The following is a 15861-nucleotide window of genomic DNA, read 5'->3' on the forward strand; positions in this document are numbered from 1 at the left end:
GTAAGTTGTTTAGAAAGAAATCGTTTATGGATTATGTTGTTGTGATTAATTACGAACAATTTTTATTAATGTCATTCTCCTCCACAACTTTTAAATTTTGAGTTACAAACTATTTCGTTGTTAAATGCTTCAAATTTGAAATATTTGGGATTTTAAATCTCTTAGGTTGGTAATAATAATAATTGGATTAAAATCACTTATAAATATCGTTTTATTGATTCATTGCAAATAATTTTCATCAACAATATTATCCTCTCCCATTTTTGGGTTTCGAGTTAAAAACTATTTCGTAGTTAATGCTTCAAATTTGAAATATTTGGGATTTTAAATCTGTTAGGTTGGTAATAATAATAATTGGATTAAAATCACTTATAAATATCGTTTTATTGATTCATTGTAAATAATTTTCATTAACAATATTATCCCCTCCCATTTTTAGTTCTCGAGTTATAACAAGAAATGTTATCCAAAAATATCATTTTAGAGACTTTAAGACTTTATGGTTTATAACTAAAAATGTAAGTTGTTTGGAAAGAAATCGTTTATGGATTATGTTGTTGTGATTAATTACGAACAATTTTTATTAATGTCATTCTCCTCCACAACTTTTAAATTTTGAGTTTAAAACTATTTCGTTGTTAAATGGTTCAAATTTGATATATTTGGAATTTTAAATCTGTTAGGTTGGTAATAATAATAATTGGATTAAAATCACTTATAAATATCGTTTTATTGATTCATTGCAAATAATTTTCATTAACAATATTATCTCCTCCCGTTTTTAGTTCTCGAGTTATAACAAAAAATGTTATCCAAAAATATCATTTTAGAGACTTTAAGACTTTATGGTTTATAACTAAAAATGTAAGTTGTTTGGAAAGAAATCGTTTATGGATTATGTTGTTGTGATTAATTACGAACAATTTTTATTAATGTCATTCTCCTCCACAACTTTTAAATTTTGAGTTAAAAACTATTTCGTTGTTAAATGCTTCAAATTTGAAATATTTGGCATTTTAAATCTGCTGGGTTGGTAATAATAATAATTGGATTAAAATCACTTGTAAATATTATTTTATTGATTCATTGCAAATAATTTTCATTAACAATATTATCCCCTCCCATTTTTAGTTCTTGAGTTATAACAAAAAATGTTATCCAAAAATATCATTTTAGAGACTTTAAGACTTTATGGTTTATAACTAAAAATGTAGGTTGTTTAGAAAGAAATCGTTTATGGATTATTTTGTTGTGATTAATTACGAACAATTTTTATTAATGTCATTCTCCTCCACAACTTTTAAATTTTGAGTTAAAAACTATTTCGTTGTTAAATGCTTCAAATTTGAAATATTTGGGATTTTAAATCTCTTAGGTTGGTAATAATAATAATTGGATTAAAATCACTTGTAAATATTGTTTTATTGATTTATTGCAAATAATTTTCATTAACAATATTATCCCCTCCCATTTTTGGGTTTCGAGTTATAACAAAAAATTTTATCCAAGAATATCATTTTAGAGACTTTAAGATTTTATGGTTTATAACTAAAAATATAAGTTGTTTAGAAAGAAATCGTTTATGGATTATGTTGTTGTGATTAATTACGAACAATTTTTATTAATGTCATTCTCCTCCACAAGTTTTAAATTTTGAGTTTAAAACTATTTCGTTGTTAAATGGTTCAAATTTGATATATTTGGAATTTTAAATCTGTTAGGTTGGTAATAATAATAATTTGATTAAAATCACTTGTAAATATTGTTTTATTGATTCATTGCAAATAATTTTCATTGACAATATTATCCCCTCTCATTTTTAGTTCTCGAGTTATAACAAAAAATTGTATCCAAAAATATCATTTTAGAGACTTTAAGACTTTATGGTTTATAACTAAAAATGTAAGTTGTTTAGAAAGAAATCGTTTATGGATTATGTTGTTGTGATTAATTACGAACAATTTTTATTAGTCATTCTCATCAACAATGTTTAATTTTTGAGTTAAAAGCAATTTACTTGTTAAATGCGTCAAATTTGACTTATTTTGGATTTTTAATCTCAATGTTGCTGTTATAATCTGAAGTACGTTATAGATTTTGTGAGTAGTCGATTTATTGTTCGGGTGAGAATGTGTTGATGTCCAATTTCCTACCCTTTCGATGGCGGTGCCATCTCGTTAACTGCGAATGTGACATCCATTGTGAACAAGCACCACCGTGGAGCCCATTGTTCTTCGCCAATTCCAATCTCACACAGTTCTCTCATTACGTCCTTTGTTTCTAAAGCGATCTCAATAATTGCAACAACGACCTCGAAGCTCTTTAAATCTTCTACCTAAAACTGATCGATAAATCCAACCCAGCCCGATAATAATAATTGGAATTTCTTGCATGTTGAGAAACCGTTAGTGTTTCTTTGCACAGAAATTTCGTGTACCGGAAGGAAATAAAAACACGATTGTTGTTATTTTTTTTTCATTACGATATCCTCACACCTTACCTGTTTGTATTGCCTCGTAGAATTTTAATAGAAAAATTTACATCAGCACACAGCAGCGACGATGGCGAGAAGCGCGAAGTACTATTTTGCGTGCTTGAATATTAAATGCAATTGCAGGATGCAAAGAAAAAAAAAAGAGAAAAGGGTCACACTTTTCTCTTTCCTCCTTGTAATTTATTACTTTTTAATTACACCCACTGCGTATTAAAACCAGAAATAACGAACTAAATTTTCTTTGTTTTGTGAAATTCGCAAAATCATTTCGAAAAATCATTTCAGCTTTTAGTATACAACGAGAATGAAATAAAATAGAAAGATATTAAATGATTCTGCAAATCACGGAATTCTCGACGAACCAAGCTCTGTAAGAGTTCGTTATAAATTTTTTTAGCCATCCCATGCGCATATTTCCGCATTTTTTTTTGTAGGAGAGCTTTCCACATCGAATTTTAATACAGAGAGCGTTAGATGGTTAATGCGGCGTTCTATATGCAAATTCCTCCCTTCTATGGCGCCGAAAAAATGTCGCCTGTAACCGTTAACGCAATTGAGGCTTTTTGAAGAAATAAATTAATTGAGAAAAAATTTACCCCATTTCTTTATAACACAATTTAAGTGTGGCAAAATTTTCGTAGTAACTCCACCTCGAAACATATAGAAAATATCCAGATGTACAACTTCCAGAGGGCGAACTGAGTAAAATTGAAAGAAAACTCGAGTGAGAAACGACACCATCATATATCTTCGCAGAAAATGGTAGAATGCGGGTAGGTAAACGATCACTTAGAATTGAATATCTTTATGGGACTATCTTGGTAATATCAGTAATAGACAGCTGTCGATATGAAAAGATCTTTTTAGATCGAAAAGTCGTTATAAGGTGCTATATTTCGTTTCCATTCATATTTTACGTTCAATTTCTTTTTTGGAAAAACGTTCAAAAACGATCTCGTTATTTAAATGGTTTTCCTCGGTGATGGAATTCTAGGTATTCGTAATTAATACTTAAAACATAAAACAATCAGTATAACTCAAGTTAATTTTGCAGCTTTGAGCAATACAGATGATTGTGTCAATACAAAATACACATCTCGGCGATTTTTTTAATTAAATTCTTATTGAGGTTAACTTGATAAAAATCCAGTTTACAACATCGTATCTCAAAAACGAATTAAGATATCAACAGGAAATAAAAACCATTTTAACGCAAATTTAATGATTAATTGTGGTGTTGAAAATCATTTCATTATTTTCATTAATATTGATGTGGTGATTTTTTAAATTCATCTGTGCATGCCTACTTATAATTAATAATACTAATTTTAAAGTAATGATATCTCAGAAAGTAATTGGGATATCAAGATCATTGTATTACCATTTTAGAGCCAATTTAATCTAATTTCAATGCACCAAAGATAATTCTTTCGTTCCTATAAATCTCGAAGTTACGTTTTTTTTTAATTAAACGTTGCGATTATTGAGGTTAAGTTGATAAAAAAGCAATTTACAATATCGTATCACAAGAACGATTGATGATATGTTAATGAAACAAAAACCATTTTAATGCAAATTTAATATGCATTTAATGTGTTAAACATCATTAAATTATTCCTATAAGTTTTGACGTGGCGATTTTTTATATTTATCTTTGCCCTCCTGTTTGTGACAGGTTATGATTGTTAATATCAATGTTGGAAACATCATATCTCAGAAAATAATTGGGGTATCACCATGATTTTGTTATCACTTTATAGCCAATTTAATCTAGTTTTATCATACCAAAGATATTTCCTTCGTTTCCATAAATCTCGAAAATACAATTGTTTTTAACTAAACTGTGGAATTATTGAGGTTAAGTTGATAAAAACGCAATTAACAACATCGTATCTCAAGAACGATTGATGATATGTTAATGAACCAAAAACCATTTTAATGCAAATTTAATAAGCATTCAATGTGTTGATCATCATTAAATTATTCCTATAAGTTTTGACGTGGCGATTTTTTATATTTATCTTTGTCCTTCTGTTTGTGACAGGTTATGATTATTAATACCAATTTTGAAAACATCATATCTCAGAAAATAATTGGGATATCACCACGATTTTGTTATCACTTTATAGCCAATTTAATCTAGTTTTATGATACCAAAGATAATTCCTTCGTTTCCATAAATCTCGAAGATACAATTGTTTTTAACTAAACTGTGGAATTATTGAGGTTGAGTTGATAAAAATGTAATTAATAACATCGTATCTCAAGAACAAATGAAGATATCTTAATGAGACAAAAACCATTTTAAAGCAAATTTAATAACCATTCAACGTGTAGAATATTATTAAATTATTTTTATAAGTTTTGACGTGACGGTATTTTATATTCATCTCCGCATATCCACTTTGGACAGGCTATGAGTGTTAAAACTTATATTAAAAGAATGATATCAAGATGATTTTATTACCATTTTAGAGCCAATTTAATCTAGTTTCAATACACCAAAAATAAATCTTTCGTTTATATAAACCTCGGTGATACGATTTTTTTAATAAATTTCTGTAATTATAGGGGTTAAGATGATAAAAATGCAATTTATAACATTGTATCTCAAGAACGAATTAAGATACCTTAATGAAACAAAAACCATTTTAAAGCAAATTTAATAAGCATTCAATGTGTATAATATCATTAAATTATTTCTATAAGTTTTGACGTGACGGTATTTAATATTCATCTCTGCATATCTACTTTTGACAGGCTATGATTGTTAATCCTAATTTTAAAGGAATGATATCTCTGAAAGTAATTGGGATATCAAGATCATTTTATTACCATATTTGAGCCAATTTAATCTAGTTTTAATGCACCAAAGATAATTCTTTCGTTCCTATAAATCTCGAAGATACGATTTTTTTAATTAAACGTTGCGATTATTGAGGTTAAGTTGATAAAAATGTTATTTAGAACATCGTATCTCAAGAATGAATTGAGATATTTTAATGAAACAAAAACCACAATAAAGCAAATTTAATAAACATTAAATGTGTTGAATATCATTAATTTGTTTCTATAAATTTTGACGTGGTGATTTTTTATATTCATCTCTGCTATCTACTTTTGACAGGCTATGATTATTAATACTAATTCTAAAAGCATAGCAGAGATGAATATAAAAAATCAAAAAATCGTATCACTGAGTAATAAAATGATCTTGATATCCCAATTACTTTCTGAGATATCATTCCTTTAAAATTAGTATTAACAATTATAGCCTGTCAAAAGTAGATATGCAGAGATGAATATAAAATATCGCCACGTCAAAACTTATAGAAATAATTTAATGATATTCAACACATTGAATGCTTATTAAATTTGCATTAAAATAGTTTTTCTTTTATTAAGATATCTTAATTCGTTCTTGAGATACGATGTTGCAAATTGCATTTTTATCAACTTAACCTCTATATTACAGATTTTAATTAAAAAAAATCGTATCACCGAGATTTATAGAAACGAATGAAGCCGTACCATTAGAACTGTTTTATTTGGACTGCGTCGAATATCGTTGTTTGTGGATCTAGTTTAGCCTTGCTAGTTGCTCTTCTCCAGAAATCCATTTCAACTACCAGCAGCCGGTTCTCTATTTGTTTATTTAATTGCCAGGTTTCGCATCCGTACAACGCCACGGGTATGAAGATAGTGGAATATAGTTGTTATCTTCATTTTTTGAGATCTTTTTTGACCAAAAAAGGGACTTTATGGGTTTTGTTATGTTTTTGCCCCGTTGTAGTCGGGTTCGTATTTTTGCTTCACATTTTCCACTGTGGTCCATCTTAGTTCCAAGGTAAGTGCACTCTTCGCATCCTTCAATTAAAGTATTATCGTTTAGCACCAGATCTTTTGCTTCGCCACGCAAAGATATTGTGTTTTTTTGGTTACATTCGTAACTAAGCCCATATTGCCATATATTCAAGGTGTTCTTCGCCCAGGGCTACACGACCACAAGGTCGTCAGCAAAATGTAGGTTTTACAGCGTTTCTTTCTTCAAAAGCAATCTGCATATATATGTTGAATACTAGAGGTGACATTTGATTACAAAGAAATTGTAGTTGAAATCAAAGGGTATATACAGAGAGATATAAGATTTATCTCATCGACGTATAATTTTTTACAAGCAATCCCATGATATTCTATAATAATTAGATCAAAGGGATAGAATTTGTGATTGAGTGTCGCAGTACATCTCCCTAATAATTACAGTGATGGGTGGTTGGGGTGCGTTTGCGGTTTAGACTGTATGCCATGTAACAGACACTCCTGCATAATTTGAAATACACACGCTACAAAACGAATATCGTATCTATCGAATCTCGTACCCTTCAGAGAGGGATATCACATTTTGTGAATTTTAAACGACAACAAACAAACCGACAAACAAGCAAACGAGCTTCAAATTGTCGAGTAACAAAGCCAATTATTTCGAATCGATGTTTTATATCTGTGCAATACACGGAATGTTTTAACGCAATTAAATTTTGTATTCATAAATAATTCGCTTTCGTGTTAATTATAATTAATAATTATTTAATCGTATATTTTATTCATTTAACGTTACGTGACGTTCAAAAAATTACCTCTCGTTCTTTATGCCTTAAAAATGATCGTCTTATCGCAAGAGTTTGCGGGGTCGAGGTACTATTAATTGACGCTCAAAGCGACGGTATGAAAGTTTGGATGAATGGTCCACATTACCTTTATAAATCGCCTGCTAAAATTGGCACAAGTTCCGCTTAGAGATTTCAGAGTTCAAACGAAAAAGAGAAATAATTCGACTAAGTAACGATACTGAAAAGAAAGAAATAAATAAACTCCTAATTGGCTAATTTCGAGTACTATTTAGTAAAAACAAATTGAAAACGACGACTCCAAACGGAAAATAAGATAAATAGGGGTTCGTTCCCATCCCGTTCTTTGTCTGTTCTGCTTAGGGATTTGTCTCTCAATAGATCACAATCCGGGAGGGTAAACAGCAATGCCTCTTTTCGGATTTTGTGCTTTTCAACTTTGAACCCAGTAACAATACGATCGATTTTAACCATTTCGACTATCCGATTTCAAAAGATTTAACGTGTTTACCTAAGCAAATTTCATGATTTATTTTACTAAAATGCGAATAATAATAAAGATAATTAATTAAAAGATCTGTTGTTAAGGTTCGTTTTCCTCCATCTAAGGTAATTTTGAAATTTAATTAACCCGGACAAACACGACGGACGGTTTTTAATAGATTTTCCAGACAATTCCTATAGTAGAGTGGAAAATTGATTCACTGTGGTCATTTTGGACGGAGATTGCACGGAAAACTGCAGATTAGCAGGGGAAGAAAACGAACGCAAAGCGTTGTAGGTGCATCGATCGTTATAATAAATTCCAAGTACATAGACTCCTTTACCATCTCAGAACCCCCGAAGCTGTCTAATAACGTTCGTCCCCACTTTAATTACGTGCTAAGCTCATCGTTGATGTTGGTAATTTACGGGAAAACCTGTCGCCCTACCATGCTTAACGACGTATTTATTAAAGATATTAAAGCTATGAAATCTTTTTTCTCGAGATGACTTTTATTTAATTCAAGTTGTATACACGCAATTTTAATTCGCTCAATATCAATTCAATTCACTCAAGAATTCGTAACCCGTAATTAATTAACTTGGGGAGGATGTTTTGTCTCGACGCAGTCACCTGTATTGCTCAAACCTGTGGAATTAACGCGAGTGGAATGTCTATAAGTCACCTTCCATAATTTCATTGAATTAAGCACTAATTACGAATGCCTAAGATTCCACCACCGAGCAAAGTCATTTAAATAACGTCGTCGTTTTTGAACGTTCTACCAACAATAGAATTTGAAAGAAAAACATAAATTTGCAGAGTTTAATTAAAAAAATCGTTTTGCCCAGATTTATGGGAACAAAGGAATTATTTTTGGTGCATTGAAAATGGATTAAATTTGCTATTAAGTGATGATAAAATGATCTTGATATCCTAATTACTTTCTGAGATACGAGTTTTTCAAAATTGGTATTAATAAGCATAAACTGTCTAATGTTATAGATATACAGAGATGAATAAAAAATTTATAGAAATGATTTAATGATATTCAACACATTGAATGTTTATTAAATTTGCTTTATTGTGGTTTATGTTTCATTAAGATATCTCAATTCATTCTTGAGATACGATGTTCTAAATAACAATTTTATTAACTTAACCTCAATAATCGCAACGTTTAATTAAAAAAATCGTATCTTCGAGATTTATAGTAACGAAAGAATTATCTTTGGTGCATTGAAAATAGATTAAATTGGCTCTAAAATGATAATAAAATGATCTTGATATTCCAATTACTTTCTGAGATATCAATTTATTCCCATTTTACATCGTATCTCAAGAATGAATTGAGATATCTTAATGAAACAAATGCCACAATAAAGCAAATTTAATAAACATTAAATGTGTTCAATATCATTAAGTTGTTTTTATAAATTTTGACGTGGTGATTTTTTATATTCATCTCTGCATATCTACCTTTGACAGGCTGTGAATATTAATACTAATTTTTAAGGTATGATATCTCAGAAAGTAATTGGGATATCAAGATCATTTTATTACCATTTTTTAGCCAATTTAATCTAGTTTCAACACACCAAGAACAAATCTTTCGTTTATATAAACCTCGGCGATACGATTTTTTTAATTAAACTCTGTAATTATAGAGGTTAAGTTGATAAAAATGCAATTTACAACATCGTATCTCAAGAACGAATTAAGATATCTTAATGAAACAAAAACTATTTTAATACAAATTTAATAAGCATTCAATGTGATGAATATCATTAAATTGTTTTATAAATTTTGACGTGGTGATTTTTTATATTCATCTCTGCATATCTACCTTTGACAGGCTGTGAATATTAATACTAATTTTTAAGGTATGATATCTCAGAAAGTAATTGGGATATCAAGATCATTCTATTACCATTTTTTAGCCAATTTAATCTAGTTTCAACACACCAAGAATAAATCTTTCGTTTATATAAACCTCGGTGATGCGATTTTTTTAATTAAACTCTGTAATTATAGAGGTTAAGTTGATAAAAATGCAATTTACAACATCGTATCTCAAGAACGAATTAAGATATCTTAATGAAACAAAAACTATTTTAATACAAATTTAATAAGCATTCAATGTGTTGAATATCATTTCATTATTTCTATTAATATTGATGTGGTGATTTTTTAAATTCATCTCTGCAAGCATACTTATGATTAATAATACTAATACTGAAAAAATCATAGCTCACAAAGTAATTTAGATATCAAGTTTATTTAAAAAATTTGATATAGTTTCGATACACCAAAGATAATTGCTTCGTTCCTATAAATCTCGAAGATCCGATTTTTTATTTAAACGTTGCTCAAACGTTATTGAGATTAAGTTGATAAAAATGTTATTTACAACATCGTATCTCAAAAACGAATTAAGATATCACAATGAAACAAAAACCATTTTAATGCAAATTTAATAAGTATTTAGTGTGTTGAATATCATTAAATTGTTACTATAAATTTTGAAGTGGTGATTTTTTATTCATCTTTGTACATCTACTTATGACAGGTTATAATTATAAATACCAATTTTGAAAAAATCATATCTTAAAATGTAATTGGGATATCAAGATCATTTAGATATCACTTTATAGCAAATTCAATCTAGTTTCAACACACCAAAAATAAATTCTTCGTTCCTATAAATCTCGATGATACGAATTTTTAACTTAAATCCTGCCATTATTAAGGTTATGTTGATATTAGTGCAATTTACAACATCGTATCTCAAATACGAATTACGATATCATAATGAAACAAACATCATTCTAAAGCAAATTTAATAAGCATTCAATGTGTTGAATATCATTAAATTATTTCTATTCATTCTGACATGGCGATTGTTTATATCCATCTTTGTGCATCTACTTATGGCAGGTTATGGTTATAAACAAAAATTTTTAAAATATATCACAAAAAGTAATTGGGATATCAAGATCATTCGAACGTCACTTTATAGCAAATTTAATCTAGTTTTAACACACCAAAAATAAACTTTTCGTTGCTATAAATCTCGGTGATACGATTTTTTTAATTAAACTCTGTAATTATAGAGGTTAAATTGATAAAAATGCAATTTACAACATCGTATCTCAAGAACGAATTAAGATATTATAATGAAACAAAAACCATTTTAATGCAAATTTAATAAGCATTCAATGTGTTGAATATCATCAAATTATTTCTGTAAATTTTGACGTGGTAATTTTTAAATTCATTTCTACTTTGACCGGTTATGATTATTAACACCAGTTTTAAAAAAATCATATCTCACAAAGTAATTGGGATATCAACATCATTTGAATATCACTTTATAGCAAATTTAATCCAGTTTAGACACACCAAAAATAAATCCTTCGTTCCTATAAATCTCGACGATACGATTTTTTAATTTAAATCCTTCCATTATTAAGGTTATGTTGATATTAATACAATTTACAACATCGTATCTCAAAAACGAATTAAGATATCTTAATGAAACAAAAACCATTTTAAAGCAAATTTAATAAGCATTCGATGCCATTAAATTATTTCTATAAATTTTGACGTGGTGATTTTTTATACCCATCTTTGCACATCTACTTGTGACAAGTTATGATTATAAATACCAATTTTGAAAAAAAAAAATCATATCTCAAAAAGTAATTGGGATATCAAGATCATTTGAACGTCATTTTATAGCAAATTTTATCTAATTTCAACACACTAAAAATAAACCCTTCGTTCCTATAAATTTCGGTGATACGATTTTTTTAATTAAACTCTGTAATAAAATTATAGAGGCTAAATTGTTCCATTTACAACATCGTATCTCAAGAACATTCAATGTGTTGAACATTATTAAATTATTTTTATAAATTTTGACGTGTTAGGAAAGATGTTAGGAAAGAAAGTTAAAATCTTATTAAATAAGTACTCCTTAGACTCTCTTCAGTGTCAGGAACTTCGCAAACCATGACAGATTTTCCAACCACACCTAAATAGCTGTGAATTTTGAGTCTGAATTAGGTAATGGAGGTGCTACACTACTCTTAAAAAACTTTTTATTTTAAAACTAAATAGCGTGGTTCAAACAAAACAAACCCCCCCATTTCAATCCATCAATATTTGATGTAACCCAGATGTTTTGTGAGGGTTTTACATTCCCCTCGATGACAAAAGAAGGGGGATGATGTGCGAACGCACAAAAGGAATTTCAAGTTTTACCAGATCGTTTTGGAGGATTTTATCACAAAGGGAATAAAGTTGTAAAGTTTTCCCTCCTACAAAAATGTTTTCACACCTAAAAAACCGACAATATTTTAGGAATACCAAAAAGAAAGTCTGTTTCTATATTGAAATATTAACGTTAAAAAAAATCGACAATTCTAAACTCGGGATTCGATTTGCCTCCACCCTCTTAACGCACGGCATTCACCTGCGAATAAGGCGTTTCTCGAAGCTTTTTAAGCTCGCACGTCTGGCGGGCGCCCCAACCCGTCATAAAACTTATGCACATAACTTTGCATGGCATTATTCAAAATATCTATTCACCTCCTAACCCCGCATACATATTCATTCAGGGGACGAAACGGTGAGAGGCGTTAGACGTAGGGGAGCCCTATTGCAAATCCTTAGATTGCCATAAGTACTTAAATGCGACGAGCTTTACGCTCTTTTCTTAGCGCCACCTTTTAATTCATGAGTCTTAACACCTTAATAGTTTTAAATCCTTAATAAATATATTAAAAAAAAATTTTTATTATTTATGAACATTCCATAATTGATTTTAAAAAAGATCAAATATCGTGTCTTTTTGAAGGCGCATTCGCCACTTCCCGGTTCGGAAATCTATATTGTTGGAAAACCTTTCCACGGATGACAAATAAAAACGGAAATGATACCCGTTAAAACCATAACGGTGTCGCGAAACGTTCCGGTATATTTTCCTGAAAGCTTTTACGCTGAGCGAGGGGTAAAGGAAGTGGTGGTGGTGGTTGGAGCAATCGATGTACGGAACGTGGGAAGATAACGTACTGGGGGATTTTGTGGCGTAGCAAATTTCCCTTAAGAGATGTACGCGGGACAATGCCCTGAGCTTTATCTACATTTTCGAGAGGTCGCGTAGATTATTCTCGGTATTATATATTGTGTGTTGTAATGATGATATATTTCTTATTAAGCAAAGTGTTTTTTTAAAGGCTTATTTGGATAACATGGCCAATCTTCTTTTTATATGAAAATTGGTGATTTTCGATGTTGGACACCATTTAGTTCTATGCTTTTGGATTGGTTAATTTCTCCAGAGTCGTAGTTCATCAACAGAACTTGCTACGTTTTCTGGTAACTTTTTATAAGGATAAACTATCATTAGGCAACACGTTTTGCCTTATGCCAAAAATGTAAACATTCATATTCTCTTTAGATGAGGCGTGTTCAATTGAATCTCGAACCGCTTAAGGAAATAACTTTTTCTATTTGGATACAAATTTAGAAGCACGTTTCATCTCCACCATAAACTTGTATGGGGTCTTTAATGACTTCTACTAACTTTGGTTGCATAAAATAAGAGTTAATATCTTCTGAAGTCAAAGTATCACGTGCTCTTTAAGCGATTTGGGGGTGCTTTTTAAGAAAGTTCGTAGCCAACCATCACCGAGATAATTCTAAATGTTTTACGAAGTTTTGTGATTAACATTCAGCTTGAATAAACACAAATACACGCAAACACTTACATACAAATAGACATAGAGACCCAAATAGTCCACGATACAGTACTAACATACAAAGACCTACACCGATCGCACTGATAGACCTATTGACTTGATGGAATTAAAAGCATCTTTGGGCCTGCTATATATGGCAAGCAAACAAAAATAATTATCAAAATGCAGAAAATTTGTTGAAACAAAGACAAGTTAACTTTTGTATCATCTGTAATCTTTCCAAACACTATAATCTTTTTGCATATACATATATACTGCTATAGATGAAAAATCTTTGGACCGCTTGCACTCAAACTTTGTACTCGTATGGGATACAAGTTAAAATCTTACAGAATTCAGGTTGGCAGAATTACTTTTGCGAGAATATGGACAAACGATCGAAACCGAGGAAAAATAAGCATCAATTACCTCTGGCGCTAACAGAACAGAACATTTAAAAGAAATGAACCCTGGTTTCTTGTATACCTCGCAATATATTAATTCGCACTAGACTTATTGTCATTTCGACACTCCCAAACCAAAACGACATACACGCCAAAATGGTCACAAAAAAGAGGGAGTTGAAGGAGAGGGAGGCTGAGATAATTAAGGAGTTGAAAGAGGAAAATGAGGTATGGAGATACTTAAAGAGGATGAGGAAGAGGAGAGATGAAGTCACCAGAGATATACAGATGACGGAATTGAGAACCTACTTCATAGTTATATAAAAGGATGGTGAGCAATTATAGAGGGATCACCCTGTTGGACACTATATTTAAAATATATGCAAAGGTACTGCTGGGGAGAATGGAAGAGGAAATGGAGAGGGGGAGTTGTTGCCGGATTGACAATATATACATATTGAAACACTTGACAGATAGGGACTTGAACAAGAAGGGAAAATTGTATGCATTGTTCATAGACCTGAAGGCGGGATCTTTTTTAAGGTGGATACAGAGAAGATGTTGCATAACTTCGTAGGGTGATTTCTGCATCGAAATTAGCAAAAAAAATCCGGTCAACATAGGTGCAATTCCTAACCGTTTTCGAGATATGGGACAACTTAATTAACTGAGATTACTATCTTACTTCTACAATAGTCCTTATTCAAGACATCATGATACTCATTCTAGATTATTTTTAAACTTATTATCTTACTGTAGTTAAGAAAGATCTTGGATATGGTACTGAGTAATGGTGGAACGGATATCCGGCAACTATCCAGTATCCGGCCTATCCGGCCATTTTTTAAAATCCAATGAACTAAAAACTTTTAGTTTTTGGGAAAACAATATTTGAAGTTTTGATAAAATTTCGCTATAAAATTCATTTCTTGACGGATCCTTGTGGAAATATCACTAATTATTAATTATAGTATCCTATTTGTAATGCAAAAAGCCGTTTTGAAAAATCACTTTCAGTTCTTGAGAAATAAATTTTTGAAATAATCGACAACTTTTTCGAATTTTGCAATTTTCGCCAATTATGTTTTAAAAATTCGTATAAAATCCAGTTCTTGGAATATGAGTATGAAAATGTCCCAGAGTGTTAATAAAAATGTCCTCTTTCCAATGAACCAACACGTTTTGAAAAATAACTTTTAGTTTTTGAGAAAACAATATTTGAAGTTTTGATAAAATTTTCGATGTTGCAATTTTTATCGATAATTTTCAAAATTCGCTATAAAATTAATTTCTTGAGAATTTATCCTTGTGGAAATATCACCAATTATTAATTATAGTATCTTATTTTTAATGCAAAAAGCCGTTTTGAAAAATCACTTTCAGTTCTTGAGAAAAAAATTTTTGAAATAATCGACAACTTTTTCGAATTTTGCAATTTTCGCCAATTATGTTTTAAAAATTCGTATAAAATCCATTTCTTGGAATATGAAAATGAAAATGCCCCAAAGTGTTAATAAAAGTGTCCTCTTTTCAATGAACCAACCCATTTTGAAAAATAACTTTTAGTTTTTGAGAAAACAATATTTGAAGTTTTGATAAAATTTTCGATGTTGCAATTTTCATCGATAATTTTCAAAATTCGCTATAAAATTTATTTCTTGAAGGACCCTTGTGGAAATATCATCAATTATTAATTATAGTATCCTATTTTTAATGCAAAAAGCCGTTTTGAACAATCACTTTTAGTTCTTGAGAAATAATGTTTTGAAATGATCGATTTCGAATTTTGCAATTTGCGCCAATTAAGTTTTAAAAATTTGTATAAAATCCATTTCTTGGAATATGAGTATGAAAATTTCCCAAAGTGTTAATAAAAGTGTCCTCTTTTCAATGAACCAACCCGTTTTGAAAAATAACTTTTAGTTTTTGAGAAAACAATATTTGAAGTTTTGATAGAATTTTCGATGTTGCAATTTTCATCGATAATTTTCAAAATTCGCTATAAAATTTATTTCTTGAAGGACCCTTGTGGAAATATCATCAATTATTAATTATAGTATCCTATTTTTAATGCAAAAAGCCGTTTTGAACAATCACTTTTAGTTCT

General features: G+C 29.9%; 1 protein-coding gene and 1 long non-coding RNA gene across 4 annotated transcripts in view; one reads left to right on the top strand and one right to left on the bottom strand.

The window, feature by feature from the left end:
• Window positions 1–15861, top strand: part of LOC111418561 (uncharacterized) — a 122635-nt gene that overhangs the window by 35662 nt on the left and 71112 nt on the right. The window lies entirely within an intron of this gene.
• On the bottom strand, window positions 1750–3606 carry LOC139429237 (uncharacterized). The gene is made up of 2 exons (XR_011639902.1): window positions 2501–3606; window positions 1750–2414 (listed from the first exon to the last, which is right to left on the bottom strand). It is a non-coding gene; the product is annotated as an uncharacterized lncRNA (long non-coding RNA).

This window comes from Onthophagus taurus, chromosome 1 (assembly GCF_036711975.1).
Source record: "Onthophagus taurus isolate NC chromosome 1, IU_Otau_3.0, whole genome shotgun sequence".
NCBI lineage: Eukaryota > Metazoa > Arthropoda > Insecta > Coleoptera > Scarabaeidae > Onthophagus > Onthophagus taurus.